This window comes from Lycorma delicatula, chromosome 1 (genome assembly GCF_047948215.1).
Source record: "Lycorma delicatula isolate Av1 chromosome 1, ASM4794821v1, whole genome shotgun sequence".
Lineage (NCBI taxonomy): Eukaryota > Metazoa > Arthropoda > Insecta > Hemiptera > Fulgoridae > Lycorma > Lycorma delicatula.
In genome coordinates, this window is record NC_134455.1 from 243,281,980 (window position 1) to 243,303,578 (window position 21,599).

A 21,599-nucleotide genomic window follows, 5' to 3' on the forward strand; every position below is an offset into this window, starting at 1 on the left:
TGCACAAAAAATAATGTGTGCTCCACCGTGTCCACGTCATCACACTTCTGTGCGCCTCTTTCAGATCCTGCAGAGGTAAACCCCAAATGACTATGATCCGACAACCACTGAGCCCCCCAGAAGGCAGCCACCTCCGGGATCAAGGTGTAGGTCCAGTGCCCCTCCTTCGCACTCCACAATCTCTCCTGCCAGTCAGCCAGCAAGCAGTCCCCCGCCTCTCTCTACCATCTGTGGCTCTATCTCTTCTCTCTTTGGCCAGCAGCTCCAACAGCGGCATGCTAGCCACCACCAGTAACGCATCCAATAATACCGTCCGTTAAAGCTGCGCCACTCTTATCGCCAGCCTCCTATTTATGCCATTCAATCTTCGGGCATTTCTCACCACTCCAAATGCCTCCCACCACACCGGTGCCGTATACAATATCATCGATACCACGGTAGACGCCAGGATTCTGCGCTTGATTGTCTTAAGACTCCAGGCATTGGCCATAAGCCTCAGCACAAGGGCATTTTTCCGCCTTCATGGCTACTTGCTGCAGGTGAAGTGAGAAACCCCTTGACCTATGGAGTCTCACACTCCCAAGTATTTTGTCACTTCCTTTGGGGCGATAATTTCTCCATCGACTTGGACAGAAAAAGGGGGTATTAGCTGCCTCCCCGTCATTGCTACAATTTCAGTTTTCTTAGCTGACAGTTGTAGCCCCTGCGTCTGAAGGCATGATTTGATCTTCTCAATGGTCCTCGTAGCTATCCACACACCCTTGTCCAGCTTCTTCGCTACCGTCAAATCATCGGCGTATGCCACTAATTGTACTTCCGGCGGCTACTCCTGTCGAAGGAGGTTGTCATACGCCACATTCCACAAGATGGGCTCTAAGACTAACCCTACGGGCACCCCATGCTGCATGGGCACGACAACCTCCTCCTTCTCCTTAGACGTGACACTCAAGTTCCTTCCAATGAGATACAACTGCATCATTCTCAACAAGTAAGGTGAAATACCTCGCTCCTCCAACTGCTGCAATATGGCCTCCCACCTCACTGAATTGAATGCATTAGCGACACCCAAGAAAACGACCAGGGGAATCTTTCTCACATTCCTAGACCACCTGGCCCCTGCCTCCACCACCTCTGTCACTTCTTTAACAACATCCACCGCGCTTCTTCCTTTCCGGAAGCGATATTACTTGTCCGAGAATCCCCCCGTTCTTTCTAACTCCTCCTGCAGCCTGTTTGCCAGAATAACTTCGAAAATTTTCCCCAGGCTACCAGTTTGACAAACCGGCCTGTAATTCATTTGGTCGCTCTCTCCGCTACATCCCTTAGGGAGGAGAACTACTCTTGTATTCTATGGTGTTAGGAATCTCTCCTTAAATAGGCTTTCATTAAATACTCTAAAAAAATGATCGGGGAGGCCTCGACCAACGCCCTCATCGCCTCTGCAGGCACTCCATCCATCTTTCCAGAATGAGCCTCTGGGCTCTTTCCAGAATGGAGTCGAGAGACCGCATACCATAGCTCCTCCAAAGTGATAAGCGGTATCTCTGTGGCCTCCAACTCCCTCCATCTCAGCATCTTATCTCTCGGAAACAGGGTGTGCATTGTTCCCCGGAGTTGCACTTCAGGAAGCCTGGGGAATGATCTTCGCAGCCTCTTTATTTCCAATTTGTATGCTGTGCCCCAGGGATTCTCCTCCAGCTGGGTACAAATCTCCCTCCATCTATTCCGCTTGGCTTTGTTGATGGCTCTTCGGAGGCTCCTTGCTGAATCTTACCATTCTGCCATGGCTCTCTCGGTCTCCTGTCGATCCTCTCGAATCTTAATGTCGTGAGGATATGTCTTTTGCGAACGCTTATCCTTCGCAGATTGGCAATCTCGTCCGACCACCGAAATAAAATAGATTGCTCCTATAATAGATCAATATATCTGCATTGGACGCGACCGCAACTCTCTTATCTTCCAGGCCAAAGTGCAAGCATGCTGGATGACTTCGTCAACATCAATCTCCTCCCCGTACTCTTGTGGTGCCTACGCCAATGACTCTATAAACGCCGTCTGTAACCGCTGATAATCCAAGAGTCCAAACTTCCATTGCCCAGCTCTTCTTTCTTGACGTATCTCTCTATGTCCTACTACCACTCAATTCATCGGTGAACGCTGAGAGTCTCCTCCTCTAGAACCCATCATCGCCCAGCGCCTGCCATCACGTCCGTAACGAACGCCAGGTCGAGGATAGATTCCGTTGATCCTCTTGAAAAGGTAGGTACCTCCAACTCGTTGAGGCACAACACACTCAATGACGACATCAACTCCGACAGGAGCCGCCCACGTAACGCACCCTGTTAAGTGCTTTATTCTGTTTACTCTTCCTTTTGTTTTTGCTTACTTTGTATTTAATTTTTTCCTTCTAAATATTCATCTTTTTTTTCCTTTTATTTGGTTCCTTGTTATTGTTTGACCCGTGTTGCTATTAGGCTTTACAATGTATGAACTCTCCTCAGACATTTTAATACTTTTAATTATTGTTTTATTGTATCATTATTATTATTTTAATTATTGATTTATTTTGATAGTTTTACTTATTATGGAGTTTCGATGTGAACTTCCTAACAAATCTTTGTGTATGATCAGATGTACTTAAGATCTCGATGCGACAAAACCGATTGTTAATAAAATTTGAAAATAAATTCTCAAATTTATCCACCAAATTATGCTGCTGTAATTTCTAAACATTACAAAATTTTCGGAAATTATTAAATTCAAAAATAAATTATTCTGGTTCTTAACGTCTAAAGCTGACGTATCACCCAATTGAAATAAGGGTAAACAACGCTCATTCTACTTATCTCTCGTCTATGTTATACTCTTTTGAGTATATTATGAATACAGATAAGATGGGAATATATATGTATATGTTGTTTATATGTTTATATATTGCTTATATTTTGCATTGTTTAGATCTCCGTTTTTATTCTAATCTGTCCGCAAATTGGATTTATTTGTAAATATACTTTCCACTTCTCAGATTATCACCGATGTAATTTATACGTATTTTTACTTTCTTCTTTTTTTCTCTCTTCGCCTCCAGGTTAAACTAATTTAAACCAGGAGTATTAATTAAACCCACGGGGTTGGTCTAATGCTGAACGCGTCTTCCCAAATCATCTGATTTGTAAGCGTCGAGAGTTCCACCGTTCAAATCCTAGTAAAAAAGTTACTTTTATACCGATTTCAATACTAGATCGTAGATACCGGTGTTCTTTGGCGGTTGGGTTTCAATTAACCACACATCCCAGGAATTGTCGAACTGAGACTGTACAAGACCACTTTTCATTTACACTCATACATATCATCCTCATTCATCCTATAAAGTAATAAATTATGGCAGTTGCAGAGGCTAAACAGGAAAAAAATAAGAAGGTATATTAATTAAAATTTCATTGCTCATAAATATTTCTAACCAACTTTCTGAAACTTACTTTTTCTAGCTATACGTAAAACCAATCATCCATTTGAACGCATTTGAGAAGGTTTTAACTTAATTTTATTTTGCAGCAAGAATAACTTTATTGTAAAATGTTAGAAAAACATCTAAAATACCTATAAAACTTTATACACAGACCTTTTTCCACTGCTGATCCTCAATAGTAATTTATTAATATAATTCCTTTTCCTGTTAATCTGAAAAATATGATATATTGATTAAAAATACATTTTCAATCCTGAGTCTCACAATTTATTTATTTAACTGAAAAAATGCATATTAAATAGCAAGCCATTAATATGCGCATGCTATGTATAAATTTTCGGTGAATGTTTGTTTTACCGTTTAATATTATTTCCTTTTATTGCAGTATTTGAATTCATTCAAGCAGATGTACTAAAACATAAAAATCCCAAAAACCTTTTCGATGATATATTCAGTTTATCACTAGTGACATCGTTAGAGACCTACATAGCCGATGAGATATTCAAAATGAATAGTATAAAGAGAATTTTAATTAAATGTGAAAATATGCGAAACAGAAACTGAAATGAAAACTATGGATGCGAACGTAAAAAAATTAATTAATCATAGAATAAAAGTACACTGTACTCCTCTATAATTTCAAGAAATTAATTTAATTCCCATAAAAATGAACTTTCTTTTATATTCATATAAACACACACATACAAAACTCCGACACTAGTTAACAAGTTCAAATTGATGATGGTTACTACCCGATGTAAAAACATTTACTCCGGAGTTTTTAACTCCTACTACCAAATCATTTGGTAACTTAATAATGGATTGCCAAATTCACATTTTGCAAATTAAGACATTTGAAATTCTGTATACTGGAAGGTATAAATAATAATGATGATAAAATATTATTAATCAATTATTACAAATTCTTTATAAAGATTAGTTTTTCAATAATCGTAATTACAATTAGATACTATTACTAATTAGTATTACGATTAGATTAGTAATAAGATAACTAAGTATATGCTAACGAACTTTATTTAACTTTATATCCCGATATAAAATTAAATAAAACTTAACCATACAACCCTATAAAAACCAAAAAGGAGCCTTTTAAGATTGATTAAAGGAAATTAAAAAAAAAAAATAGAAGAAAATATAAAGAAATAAAATGGATGAAAGTTATACAATTTTATAAACGGACATATTTTTTTGAACAAGAGGTAGAAAAATTAACCAATATTAATAATTTCGAACTCTATTGTTATAATTAAATTATTCATAAATATTTAAAAATTACAGTATTATTTAGTATAATTTTAAAAAACATATAAAGAATCAATTCATAGGGAGGCTACTGATAGATAATTAATTGAAATTAATGCTAACGCGCACGTTGTACTATATGATTCTGTAAATACAAGTATAACGATGATTAAAAGGATAATCTTCGAGATCGTGATTTGTACTATACTCACAGGTACAGTGGAACTTACGCAGAAGCTGATTTTTTTTTAACCACCTATTTAGCAGAAACTTTGAGTGCTATTTATTTACCATTTATTATTTTTCGTAGGTTTTCACAAACCATTAATCTTCAACTCTGGATTGTTTACGACGTTAAATTGTTAAAAGCCTTATAGAAATAGTATGTGGGAACGTCATTACGTAATACATGATGTCGTTCAAATACAAATGCCAGCTAGACTAGACACTTTTTATCCGTCATCTCAAACCTTAACACAAACATATTAAACTATCCACTAAACATTTTTTCAACAAAACTAATCTACCTCAACTATTCAGTTTTATTTCGTTACAATTTTAACAGTTGTACTGCAAACATATCTGATTCATAATCGCAGAAATCAATGTTATTTGCTTGAACTACGATTTTACAGTTCAATTTATAAGACAAATTAGGCAAATACACTCGTATTTTTTAAATCATAGTTATTATGAAGTTGCATACCTTTGGATACCAGTTAGTGACAGACTCTATAAATTTATATAAAATTAATAACGAAGTAAAAAAATGCTAATGCACTTCTGATGCAGAAATACCGCTAATACATCCACATTGTGGGTCGATTTGACTTGTTACAAATTTTATTTTTACCTAAAGGTTAAAAAAATGTTAATCTTTTCCTAAATATTATCTCAAAATATTAGCATCTTTTTAATAATTTTTCTTGGCTTCTAATAATCTAAGGTATACGGCAGTGTGTTCCATTTTTATTCGTACTTTCACCGTTTGTTTTACGATAGCTAAAATATAACACTACAACTTTGCTGACTGACAGCCACCGCATTTTTCACCCAATTATGAAAAATAATTAGCTAATATAGTTCTATTTTTATTCAACAGAGCATTATCAACCATCATCATCTGGTATTCTGCCTGGCGGTGGGTCCCTTACGCAAACGTTGTCTCCATCCATTTCTGCCATGTTCTCCTGCGCCCACTTGTAGTTACTCTACTTTCATTCCTACTTCCTCGCTTCGATTCTACTTCTACTGATCCTTCCAATGCAGTCGCCAAAAATCCATTTCCCTAATTATGTCCAACCAGTTTTCTTTTTATTTGTGTACTCGTGGCATAAGTGCTTTTTCTTCTTTAATTCTTTTCATTACTTCTTCATTCCTCACTTCATCCATCCATTTTAGTTTTTCCATATCCACATCTCGAAAGTCTAAATCCAGTCCAGTTTTTCCTCTTTCTCATCGTTCAAGTTTCACTTCCATACAAGACACTTCATAAATAGCATTTAGCAAACTAGTTCCTTAACTCCTAGGTCGAGACTTTTACTATCTAGTAATTTTCTTTTCTTACCGATGGCTCCCTTTGCAATTGCTATACTTCCTTTTATTTCTACTGAACTCTTCCAGTCCTCTCTCATCAAAGTCCCAAAAATCTACACGTTTTTACTTTTTCTATTTTTCATTCACCCTTACCACTAAATCTCTTTATTGTTTACTTCTATTAATTCAGTTTTTCGTATATTTACTTCCATTCCATACTCTTTCATTCCTTCTTCCAGGACTGTCAGTAAGAAACCCGTTCATGCCATCAGCTAGAATTACTATATCATTAGAAAATCTTATGCATCTTATTCCTACATTTATTCCTTCTTCTTTTTTATCTAATACATTGTTTACCATATCGCCAATGTAAATTATAAAAATTATCGGTGAGAGGCAGCATCTTGGCCTAATACTTGACCTAGAACCACCAGGCAGTCATTTCTTGTTTTCTTTCCTTGGTGCTGTTCATTTCATGTGTAATTCAGTAATTAATCATTTGCCTTTACCACCTCTTTTTTCTCTTCAATTATCTTCACTTTTTTCAGTTAATCACACGCCTTCTCTAAATATATGAAACATAGAATCATTTCTCTTTCGCTGCCTATTATTTTTTACCAATCATCCTTGGCATCTCTGTTTCCTTTCTCTTTCTTGAAGCTAAACTGTTTCTTTCCTGTATTCTCTTCCATTATTCTTAACAGTCACTGATTTAGTTCTCTTTAAAAATATTGGACCGGCAAATGCCATTAAATTTATCATTCTGAGAATTTTTTCTAATACGACTTTTCATCGAAAATCGTTTCATTATTATTTTACAAAGCCTTCAATCCATTGAACAATAATAACAACAATAATAATAAGCATCTATTTTTATTTAAAATTTATTCGCCTATTTAGAGAGAAAATTGATTTTAAAACATAAAAAGGCCACATTGCAGCTGAATGTAATATTTTACCGTTTTATTTCGTTTTCAACAATCAGCTGTTTACTCTTTCCGATTGTAAATAACTTTAGTGTTATAATATTAATAAATATTTTATAATAAAAATTTCTTTTTTTTTTTTTTCAACGATTTTATTTATTTTATTGCTATAAGAATATTAATTTGTAACCAAACAATTTTTTCTTCATATTGATTTTTGCCGTCTTAATCAAACGAGAAAACATTTTTCAAAAGACAAAACATAACATGTCTGAAAATCATTATCATCTTACTTGGTGGTCCTAACTTTTTATTAAATGTGGGTTCATCTTTTACCCGTTTTTTTCAGGATAAGTAAGTTAATTTTCATATTCCTGCTGTACTAACTTGGACTGGTACTGTATAAAACTTTAAACTGTATAATTCGTTAAACTGTATAAAACTTTATAAATAAAGTCTTTTTCTGTAAAATTTACAAAACCACATAGATCAGCTTCTGCCATCTAACAACATAATTATTACTGATAACTATGAAAATTTTTTATGAAGAGATAAAGCTTCCTATCGTTCGCCATTAAATAATTGAAGAAAAAATGTATTATGTCTGTCTGATTAAAATACTACTGTGTGAATACTTTCCAGAATTAAAATATGCATTAAAGTAAAAATAGTAAAATAAAAATTGAAACAGTGAAAATAAATTTAAATGAGATTAAATTTTGTTTTAGGTAAAGTTATTTGATTAATCTATTAAAGTTATATATATTAATTATATTTAATGGTTTTTTTGTTAATAGCTAATAAAAAAATAAATTCAAAAATAATTTTTTGAACTGTAAATTCGAATATTTAAAATAAATATTTCTTCAGAGATCGGTAAGCAGTATTTTTTGTGTAATTTAAATGAAAAGAAATATAGTTTTTTGTAAGTTAAATAAATTTTGTAACTGAATTTACTTATTTATTCATTAAGCTATAGTTCGTAAACGAACATTCAGAAGAGTGTAGATAGCATCATCAGTTAAAACATAGTATACTGGATAATTCATGTTTTTGCCTTAAAAATACATTAACTTTAGCCACGGCAGCTGTTAGTGTTGTTTACAATTTGATGATGAGCTGGTTGTGAGATGCGAAATACGCCGATAAGCTGTGAAATATAAGCTGTAGTGGTTACGCTGCAATTTGTGGAAGAAACATACAGGCATGCATTCAACAGGTTAAGTAATTTAGCCAGGGTTTAGTTATTAAATGCTCTATGTAATCGAAAAATATGATTTTGATCGCGATCGGGAATAAATGTATAATTAAAAGTAGTATATTTTAACAACTTTAGAAATAACTGGTGACAATATTTTACAAAATTTATTTTGTAAAATATTTTGTAATATATTCAAGACTTTAGTCTTGAATATATTATAAGTTTCCACTATAGATTACCCACATCAAACATATTTTAAATCGTGTAAAAACAGTAAATTTTTAACACAACAATTTAACTCATAAAATATTAGTGTAAACTATGCTAAAACGTTCATTGTACTATCGAATTTGATTACTTTAATATTGGTTAAAGAGATATTTGCCTATCGGAAAAAATTTTTAAATCGTTAAGACCGTTGCCGTGTATGTATACATGAAAAACGTCGTCATAATAATATAAGGTAAAATAATATTATACTCTGAAGTGTAAATACTCTGTCTGCCGGTTTTTTCTAATTTTTAAAATACTCAGTTTCATTATATACCTTCAAATGATCAAATATTGCTTTTGTTAACGTACCACAAATTATTCCAATACAATCAATACTGCTATAGAACTAACAGTGTTAATTTGAGAATTTAGGGTACGATAGCTGGAACACGATTGATTCCCAAATTTCCTTGTTGCATTAAACTACACGTTAGTCACTCTCTGGTTAATGGAAACTTTAATCTAATGTTATCACACACACAAAATAGCTAACAGTGTTACCAGGTTTCTCTAACAATAATAAAATAATTAATTAACAGTATAAATCAGAAAACTATAAAAGGTTAATCTGAAAACTGAAATCAATAAATAATTAGAGAAAAGTTAGAAAAAGGTAAAAACAATTGATTACTTTTAGTTGTATTTCGCATTTAGGAGGTTTTACATCTGTTTAATCTTTAAGGTAAATTTTAATTGTTATTTTTTTAATATTTACTGTTTTAAATTTGCGTCCGAGCGCTGATAACGACACCTTGTTGAGCCCCCAGGAAAAAAGATAAATCACAAGTGACAACTCAAAAGTGTTTTTTTTTTTAATTGTTCGTGTATCTCTTAATAAAAGAGTATAAAGTATGAGTAAAATCAAGGTTAATTCATACAAATAACCCTTCTGTTCTTGCAGAATTAAAATATAAAACATGGAATTAATCAGCTAAACTTTTAAACAATAATAGTTTTACGTCCCATTATCAGAATTTTTGATTTATGTAGAATATTTATTTATAACATATATGACTAGGATTTTATAATCCTAATTAAACATTAAGAATATTGTACCTCTAAAATTAAAAAAAAAAAAACAATACATTAATTTAGCAATCAACATATTTTTTTTTGTCTTACCAAAGTACGTAATATTTTTAAATTGTCGCAACCCATTAAATTGTCGCAACTTCTAGATCACGATTATTAAATAAATAATCCTGCAATATAACGGAATAATAATAATAATTTAGATATACAGTGCATTATTAATGTCGCATCATTTTTCAATTGTATATGACTCTTCTTTTTTATAGAATATTTCTATCACTGCAAACATCTCTATTTAGTAAATGTATTATTCCATTAACCGGATTTGACTGTCTCTAGAATGTTTTACTTCATATAAACAATAGATAAAAAATGCATTCTTTTAAATCACTTGTTTAAAATCAGAACTTCATTTTTCAATGACATTACAATACAGATTACTTTCTTCAAAATATATTTTCTTTAATTTCTACTGTATTTTATTACAATAATAAAAGAATCAATTTTATATAAATGTATCGTGTTATTTTTATAATAATAATCATAACCTAATATCCCATTTTCAAGCAGGTCTAAAATATAAGTAGACCTAAATTTATATAACAAATGTTTATTTTGAAAGAGTTAGTTATTTTTCTCTTTAAGTATCTAATTGTTAACAACGACCGGTCATTTAATTTTTGGTTTATGAAATTTATGAAAATATGTATCTTCATTTGTGAGTATGTTATAAAATGTAATAGACCGATTACTTATTTTTTTGCATAACGTTTTAAAGAATGTAATTGAGCGTTTCGGCGACTTAGGCGATAATATGGTTATTTGCTACACCCAAGTTTCTGAGTAGGGTTTGATTCTTGGCTAATTCTGAAAACTTTTCATCGAGTAACTCCAACGTAGTGGCTATTTGATGAAACTTAAAAGTAAAAAAATATAAATAAAAGAAAAAATAATACTTTCTTTAAGAATTCACTTAGATTATTGAAGAATGAAAGGAAAACAGAAACATAAATTATAAAATAATTATATCACAGAAAAAAATCGAAAAATAAATTACGTTTAATAAACAATTATACTTATTAATTACGCTTAAATATATTTAATTTATGAACAATAATTTAAATTACTATAATAATGCTTATTATTAGAAATTATTTTTTTATCTGTTTTCTTTCAATAAGCTACAGAGAAAGCTTAAGATTTACATATTTTTAAATTTATAAATCTAGATGTAATAAGGATTTCTATTATTTTATTATGAAAATCAATACAAAAGGATTTATTATAAAAACTAACACCTTGAAGCAATACAAAAATATTACCTGTATCAATAAATTAAGAAAAATATTAAGATAAAAAGATAATATACGTGGCTCGTCTGATAAATTTTGCACGTACCTGGGTAGCATAGGAATGAAAAAAAAATATTGTAATGAAATAAAAAGTGAATAAAAGTGCAATACCTTAACTACGAAATGCAGTATTTATTTTTCAATATAATCTCCATTTACACTGATACACTTTTCCCAACGTGTGACAAGTTTTGCATTCTGTCACTGAATAATTCTGGTGGTCTTTCTCGGATTCAAGTGACCACAGCTTTCTTCAACTCATCATCGGTGGTGTAATGAATACCACCGCAGTTTGAGATCCATCTTGAGATGAGGGAAGAAGTGGAAGTCGCACGGAGCCAAATCCGGAGAATATGGGTCACACTTCAACTTGCGGAGAGGCGTCAGAGAGTTTACGCAGTACCCATCGTGCACAGATTTTACGGTAACCCAATTACTCAATAATGTGGCCTAATCATTCTTTAGATATGCCTAACTGAATAACGATGCGTGTTTCGCCGATCATTTTGAAGCCAATCATCCACCGTCTTTTGATGTTTCTCGTCAGTCACAGAAACAGATCGTCCACTACGAGGTGCGTCCTCAGTTGTCGCTTTACCAACCTCACAGTTGCGAAATTTTAACGCCTATCTATTCACAGTAATTCCGTCAACAGTTTCACTACCATAAACCGTTTTTAAACGATGAAAAATATTTGCAGGATTCATATTTTTTACTGTTACAAATTCTATCACTGCGCGATTTTTTAATCGTGTTGATATATTGGTCGTACTCAACTTCATTTAAACTGCAACTGAAAACAAACCGGTACACGAATTTCAATGCATTATCGCAGGTTTTTTGAGAGGGACTTTAGCTATCATGTGCTGCTACGCCCAACTCGATAGCACTTTTTGTCTTCGTATAGCACGCTAATATGCAAAATTTATCACCCGAGCCTCATAACTTTTCTATGAGCAGAAATAGTGAATAGCAAAAAACGTACTTACTGTATAATATACACAATGTCAGTCCTCTAGCCGAACTGGTATAAACTCACTCCGACCTATAAACATTTGCTGATATACTCTATTCTTCATGTAATCTTTTTTCTTCGTTAGACTGCTTATAGATACGTAATAACATTTTATTTTTCTTAGGTTTCAGATATAATTCTATTTTATGAATAAAGTTTATTACTTTGCTTTATTATTTATTATTTTGTGATAATTTTTTTTAGGTATTATTTATATATGAACGTTATTTTTACTAATTCTTTTATAAATTAATCCTGATAATAACTTCAATAACTACTACACCAAATTTTCATTTTCTAAATTTTCCTTGGCTGTTCTCTTTGTTATTTCATCCAAATACCTTTGCTTATCTACCATATTATATCACGTTTACTTACATATCTAATTCTTTACATTATTCTTCTTAGCTAATATAAATATAAAATTCCTTCTATATGCATTTTTGATTTACTGAAAATAACAATAATAAAAATAGAAAGATTGTATTAAATGTAAAAATGAAAAACATTTATACATATTAAAAAAATAATTAAAAAATTGGCAAAGAGAAAGTAGAAGAGGAACTGTCATTTCTGTTCATAGTAACTGTAAAATGGAGGTCATTGCATTATGAAAAATTACACAGCTTGATAAAGTCAGACTTCATTGAACATGAATATAGCGGTGTTAAAAAGTCAACGGTCACTGTCACCATCTCTCAACACAGAGTACAGTTATTCTAATAGGCCTTCACTACAATCTTCTAAACGAATTGTTAAGTTAACCTCTAAAATTGCACTTTTTTTAATTCTACAAGAATTAAAAGATGAAATTTGTAATAACTTTAACAGTTGTTTTTCACCTCTTGCATTGTTTTCAACTATTGTCTTTTACACTGAAAATTATATTAAAATTTATTTAGATTGTGAGGGAATTTTAATGATCAATACTTCTAAAGAAAAATTTTTGCAACTAGTATAAAGTAATAAAATTATTATTCATACATTATTAAAACAGAGTACGTATACGTACTATACGTATACGAGTAAGTATACGTACGTTATTAAAACTTAGCATCATAGGAACAGGAAAAAAGTAAAATCATATACATGACATAAATAAGTTTGTAAACCGTTAAAATTTATAAAAAATACATCCTCAAATGTTGATGAATAATTGTTACATTTTTTCGAAATGGACTTTGATTCATGTCATTTCGTTTTTAAACTTTAATTTTAAGGCATTTTTTTTAAATTAAGCATTTTTCATCATTTAAAATATAAAAAATATTTTCTTAGTTGAACAATTTTATTTAAAAATTTTTACAAATGATATTTATGTAATATTTTATTTATACACAAATATGATAAATAACTAAAATTGTTCGTTTTATAAATTTTGTAATTCATTTTATACGTGTAAAATTACTTACAATGATATTTGTAGACAGTATAGATTACTAAATCACTTTTTAACCAATTCTATATTTTATTCATTAATAATAATAAATTTATAAAAAGGTGATGTTTTAGGATTTAATTATGCACAATTTTTTTTAATGATCGTATACACTGTAATTTCTGTGTGTAAAAATTGATTTCATTTTAAATTCTCATTTAAAATTATTTATTCGTTTATAAAGATTAAGTTTTTATTTGGAAAATACGTGTTTGTTTATAAGTAACTTTTCTTGTTTTTTGTACTAAATTTGTCACAATAATGACAAACAAGTTTCTTTCGTTCCGACAGAACTACTCTTAAGGATTATCTAGGACGTTTTCGAACATAGCACCGTTGATATATGAAATTAGTTATAAAAATAAAATAATAATCAACTTTACAAACAATTTATCTTATGTCTCTAGCGCTTTCGGTCATTCAAACATCCTCAGGAGAAAACCGTTTTCGTAATTTAAAACGTTAAAATTAAAAACGTAAATTAAAAAAATTATAAAATGTTAAAATCATACTTTTTTTATAAAATGATGACCAGTTGTTATGATTTTAATATTTCATCATTATTAATTTGCGTTTTTAAAATTAATGTTTTAAATTAGAAAAGATTTCTCTCCTGAGGATAGTCGAATAACCGAAATCGCTAGCCACATAATATTATTAAAGTAACAAACTTCCAGTTAGTTACTTATAATAAAATTACTTGCTTCTGTTTACGCAAGGGTTGATTAAAAGGATATTGGATTTTACGTTTAAGTATTTATATTTTCATTTACAAGTTCTTATGAATTAAACTTTGCATCAAATCCTTTTTTTTACAGATAATTAAAACTTTTCTATTGTCATCTAATCGCCCTAAAATTAAGCAATATGTCTACCACTGTTGATTATGGATTTCAGGGAAAATTTTCTTTATTTTACAACTTTAAAATTTTTAGTAAGCGTTTGATTAAAAATATTATTTACATTCATATTTCTTCAATATTTCTATTTTATTTTTTAATATGTCCTGTAAGAACATAAATTAAATGTCATTATTTATTTATTTAATCAGTAAAAAATCAATGTATAAAAAAAAAATATTTGTCATGATAAGGTAGAAGAAATGTATGGACTGTGAATCTGATAAGAAAGGTGATAAATGATTGAAAGCAAAAAATAAGAGTAATTACAATTGAGTCCTTTTTTGAAGATAAAAATATCTTCATGCTCTTCTCTAACATTTAGACGTATTAATTTTTTTTTTAATTTATGTACAGGATAAAAAAGGCTAAAAATAATCTAAGTGTTACTGATATCAAAATCAGTGGGAAAATTTCTATGTTTGAAAAAAAAGATTATATTTTTTACTATTTATTAGCAATATCATAAAATTTGCTAATATCATAAAACGAGAAAAGTATTCCAAATAGGTTGTTAAACGTAATCCTTTGTGACAGTGATCGTTGTAAAAAAAAAATTTATAAAATTAGCATTCTGTAGGTACTTCATTCTATCGAAGCTGTTACTAATTTTACCAGTACGAAAATAGTAGTCAAAAAATGAGAAAAAGGATTAAACTTAAGATTCAGTATGTTTAATAATATGCTTTGAGCAAATAGGTAAGCTAGTGTCAAAAGGACAAAGTGATTAGACGATTTTGTGAAAAAACCATTGTATTGAAAAATCTGATTTTATCACCACATGACTTCCTTGTACGCGTATTAAATTACATATACATATTTTTCTAAAATGAAAAGTGCATAAATTTTTTTTTCATTAATAATTTCTGAATTTTTTATAGTTGATATTGAATTATTTATCGTAAACTCTTTCTACAATCAGAGGTTATTAATTATTAATAAATCAACATGTTTAAATTAAAAAAAAGAGATAAGGTCTGATTCGAATCGATGTGCCTTCCCTTTGTAAGATTGTATTTCATTAATTAAAATTTTATTTAGCTATAAATCTGGAAACAATTAAAATAAGTACCACTTATGATATATCGTTGAAAAGTTTTCAGTGAGGGCTTATTACTACTTATCTTATTACTACTTATTTTCTTATTACAGTAAAGAAAAAGTCTAAAATCCAAATATTTCGGATTTTGGGCTTTTTTGGACACTTTTCGTCCAGCCGATTGCAATCAAAAGTGGAGGTGCACAATTAAATGTTGCAACAGTCCTAAATTCAAAATGTCAATATCCTTCAGCTAATCATTTTTGAGTTATGCGAGATATATTCGTACGTGATGTTACACCAAAACTAGTCAAAATGGATATTTCCGTTGAAATTTGGAAACCAAAATTTTTCGCGTAAAGGAAATTATTTCCTTTACTTCCTACAAGGCAATAAAAAATGAACCGATAGAAGTAGGAAATGACAATAACAACATAGAATTAATGTATATTTTTAAATTTCAAATAACATTAATTAATAAGTAAGCGAGTTTTAATAAATTAATAATGAGACAATTTTTATAGAAAAAACAAACGAGATGAGATTGGAGAAATATTTAATGAATTATAAGAGGTAGAAAGTAGATCGATCGGTATTGAACGATACCGAGGGAATTAAAAAGTATTCCCGAAATAGAATTTTAGAAGTTATAAGGAACAACTGAGTCGGAAGAAAGTGAAATAAATTTGCAACCAAAATTGGAAAAGTTAATTAATTTAATACGGTACAAGTGAAAAAGAAGGGGTTTGTTGCAAATTGAATTAATTTAACAAAAAACTATTCATTCTATATCTATAGTTTTACATTTTTTCGTAAATACAAGATCGTGAAATATTTTAGTATTCAAATCAGCATTAAAATTGCCAAAGATGCATTAATGAGATCGAGATAGTCATTATTTTTTTTTTTGCATGCTTAAAAAAGTATAATAAAGCAGCTATAAATTTTAACGGTCAGTGTAAAAATTTTATACGATTTTGATAAAATTTTATAAATTTCGTGTTAGAAGTATGGGAAGTATTCTACTTTATCCAATTCTTAGCATCAAAAAACCATACAAGAATTTTTTTCCTTTATATTTTTTAAAAACACTAAAATTGCTAAGTTCGATTAAAAAATAAGAAATTCTTTTGATTTTCATAAAACCTTAATATGTATATTCTTATTTATAATACTTCATTATTTACTTAACCAGTTTAGACAATAAACTAACTAATGTATAATAAAATATACATACTGTCGCGTATTTGCGGCTCGATTAGATTATTGAGAGATTGACAATTTAGAATGTTTATTTAATTAAAGTTTATTGGCTTAAAAACATAAAATAATAAGGATGGTAATAACAATAATAATAATAATAATAATCAGAATAATAGACAAAAATAATAGTAGTAAACGATAATATATTACATGTCAATAACAAACAAATAATCATAATCATAAACAGAGATTACATACAAAACAAAATTTAAGTTAATCATCAGGATTTATTTACAGGTAGATAAACAGAATGGAAAAGGTGAATTCAACCCCATAGCATTCCCGCTAGTCTTAACACTTTTAACCAGTAGTCTTGTATTAATAATAATAGTACAATAGATAAGATAAGTATTTAATTCTTTTACTTCAAACACCTTTGTTGTTCACAAATAAAACTACCCCAAACAGTTTATGAATGAAATTTAGTACATTATTACTTTCACTTATAGTCTTACAGTAACTCACCGATAGTATTTCTTGTCGACTGGAATTACTCATGGCATCACCTTAAACGTATCGAACTTAATTCACACTGGACATTCGCTACTTCACTCCTCTCCATGCAGAATGCTCTTGCTGACTGACATCTCGCACTTTCGTCTCGAAGACTCACACCGTAGAGACTCTCCTCGCTGAACTTACATCGTAACGTCTCGCTAGACTGGTTCGCAGAACTCACATCGAAGAACTGATATTTAAATGTCTTACCCCACAGTATTTATCTTCTTTGCCTGCTAGACCGAACCCAACTCGAAGCATGAAAACGATCGACCGAGTCCGTTTGTTATCATGCATTCCTTAACCTGTACGGTAACTTTTCTCACAGACGAAACATCTGTTCATTGTGTTTCAGAAGGCAACAATCATCTTTTGTAATACTTTACAAAAAATGATTGTTAAGCGGACTTATTACCTTTACTAAAAGGATTCTTTTCAGTTTCTTTCTGGATCCTCAAATTATTATATTTTCTACTACTTTCATAATAACTGGTAGGAATACGTTACTCAGGCCTACTATACCGGTCTTGTTACAATATACTCATTCACGCGGACACTTTACTTATTCTGTGTAGAGTACACTTACGATAATTCGCAGGAAGTCCTTTAAACTCTACTAACATATTATAGTACGTCCTTGATGAGAATACGATTGTAATAGATTTTATAACCACAGACTTCAAGCACGAAAATAAGTAATTGTATCACAAGATGAATAAAATATAGAGACTGTGGTCTTGAGCTAATCATTCGTTAAAAACTTGGTAGAATTGTTATGTTAATATTTATTTCATTATGATTTTAGCATGCCATCTACGTGATCATATTCGGAATAAGTAAGCTGGAATCGCCGCGTAATCTGATGTCTCTGAGATAGAAAAGTAATTACATTTTTTCAATGTAATTACTTTTAATTACATTGAATTAAAATTAATTTGTAATAAATGAAAAAATCCATGCGAACAAATTCGGAAACAAATTTCTTAATGGTACTAAATCATTAAAATTTTTTAAAAGTGATGAAAATTTCTACTTAAAGTAAATAAACCAGCAGAAAAACGTTTAAAATATCACATTAATTAATATTAATTCCAGTATTCTATATTGTACATTGAGTATCGGAAGAATACTGGATAAACGAAGTAATATATTTTTAAGGATCAAGTCCGTTGCAATTATTTTTAAAGGTATTAAAAGTGATTGATGCTAAAAATACTGTAATTTCTATTTTAACAGAGCATTACGTCAATAAAAATCAACAAAAATAACAAGTATAAAATTATTAAAATTGAAAAATCTTAATTTCAAAAACATTTTCTGGCAACGGATTAATCAAAAGCGTATTCATTTGTGTATTTTAAAAAAAATCTGATTCGCAAATATAAAATTATCTTAGATAATTTTCAGATTTATCGATCGGTCGTAATTAAGTACAGATTCAGTAGTTTCATATGAAGTAAAAATTTTAATAAAATTTCCTGTAATTTACTTCTTTATGAGTCCAATAATTAATGAAAAAATTCCAAATTATTTAAACAGTGATTCCCTATGGATCCTATAAATAACTCTAACGGTACATACCGGGAAATTTGGGGATGCTAAACAAGAAAAGCGTATAATAATGGATAGATTTATCATAAGGAAAGATTTAAAAAAATCATTAAAAAAATGAAAGGCAAATACTTCAATGTTTTGTAATCGATCAGATGAATCATTTTCTTCTCAGTTTTAATTAATAAGCAATCTGATTTGACTCACCTTTCAATATGCTTCTGGGTAGTAGGCTTATCCACTACTTATCTTTTTCTTGATCAGATAAATACCTGTAAAGTTAATCAGCCTTTCAGATTTAAGTGGTTTGACGAGATTTCCAGATCTCCGTGACGGAGTGGTAACGTCTCGGACTTTCATCCGGTGGTATCTGGTTCGAATCTCAATCAGATATGGCATTTTTCACACGCTACAAAATTACCATTTCCATGTAGCATGCACCAGATTCAAGCTTATGTGGCGATATCAAGCAAAAACAAAAACTTTCTCCCATGAGAGGTATCCGTTCACTTTAATAGAGGATAAAATCTTACCTTGGTGTTAAAATGCTTTTAGAGTAAGGCTTTAAACATTTTTATATGTGCAACTGCATGCTGATACTAGTACTACTACCAATCATTCACTCTATTATTCAATTGTTTTTTAATCTCACTGAATTTATACTGAAAATTATTAAAGATATAACAATTATCATTAAAAATTATTTTATTGTTTCGTAATTATTATAATTTTGTATAATCTTACAGACTGATAGATAATTTTTATTCTTTTTCACTGATACAGAAGTGTAATATAATATGCATTAAATAAAAAATTGTTTAATTACTTTTTGAAGAATATTAATCAATATTTATAAAAAAATATTTTATGTTGTTTTCAGTATGATTAAAGATTACATATTCTGTCATTTGTTAAATATGCAGAAGGTGATATCAATGGGCTTCTTAGAGACCATTTCGGCGGGTAGAAAAAATATACCAGAGAGTATTTCGCATATTGCAGTATAACAGGCCTATTTATGGATACCAAAAATTTACGTTTAAAACAATTCGAAATTAAAACAAAACTACTTTTATAAATAACTTACTATTTTTAGTCAGGCTTATAGAAATTATTATTGGTTTTTAATTTCGTATTTTGTAGTTTTTAGAATTTAAAGTGTATTTTCCGGGTCTATTATTCGCTGTTCTTAATCATACAAATGTTATATTTAAGCACCTATAAGACACTAAAAAGTAGTTTTACATTTCTGTTATACTACGTAATGCGTAAAATTAATAAAAAAATAATTTAACTTAATTTTTAGGTATACTTTGTTTAATTTTTAATTAATTCTTACGCTATGCAACTTGAAATATGAAAAGTTAACAACTACATTTAATATGAGTGATGTGAGTGTTTTAGTGGAAGACAAATCAACACAAAGATTCTAATATTTTTCCAGAATTACAATTTATTTTTAATTAGTCATGTCATTTTCCTTATCACAGAACAATTATTACGAAGAAATTAAAATTTTTGTAGATACTAATTTATTAACGGAATTTTTACCTTTTTCATTATTTTAAACTCTGCTATTTGAAAATACGTAATTTTTGGATAGCTGCGATTTTTATCTTCACGTTTTCTACGAAATGTTTTTTCAATTTAAGAACTGAAAATACCTAATTTATAATTATTTTTTTTGATAATCAAAACTAACTACTGCGGTGTTTTTTTTTTTTTCTCGTGAAGTAGTGGACTGAAGCAGGGCATGGTGTGGGTTGTTATATTATTCACAAAATTGTGAGTTGAATAGTGTCCACTATTCTAAATCCCGTAATCAATAGAGTAACCTTACTTTAAATAAAATGCACTGATTCACTTGTTCAAATGATTATTTAATGTTTCTTTGTTTACTATTTTACGTATTTAATTATATTGTATTTTTGTATTCTTTACATTGTTGAGTCTTATTTTATGATAAATGATAAGAGATGAACATGTGTGAAGTTATGAACATGAGTGAACAATACAATACTAATAAAATGTATATATTAATATCAGTTGAGTTTAGGCAATTCGTTTTTCGTTTTAAATTCTGAAGAAATCCTCTAAAGCAAAGCATCTATTTTTGCTTCATTTGTTGTATGTAAAACCCACACATGTCCTGTTTAATATTTAACCTGTTTAAAAACATTCTGTTATTTACGATAATTATTACCTACAACTAGTTATAGTAGTTGCTATCTGTTACTTTTCTGGATAAAACAGCTACTCATTGTCATCTTACTTTTGTGTAGATAAAATTTTCTATACCTGAAAATTACATTGGTGCTCAGTGACCTAATTCTGATGGACTTCTGCTTACGGTTTAACTTCTTTTTTTTTTGAGATTGAAAAAAGGAAATCTGGAAAAGATTGTTAAACTGAATATTTTATGTTGATAGTTATTATCACCCAAAAAAATAAAAAAATACAGTATATTCTATTAGATTATTTATGATTTTCAGTATTTAGTACAGTAGATCGATTCATTTGATTAAATTAATAATAGTGTAATTATTTAAAATTTAAGATAATTTTCTATAAATAACATAAAATAGAAAAGTACAAATAATTTTGTAAAATATTATAGAAGTTGAAACCTTTTGGATTATGATACCATTTATACATTAAAGAAATAAGTGGGTTTTAGATAAAAAACTAAAACAAAAATATGTTTATTTTTTATTAGAAACAATTTTTATTATTCTGATTAGACAGATATAACACAAAATTGTATTTATCTACTTTTTTTGGTTGAAAGGGAGAAGAGAACACAATTGATCATTTCTTTCTCTCTCTTGGGATAAAACTAATTTT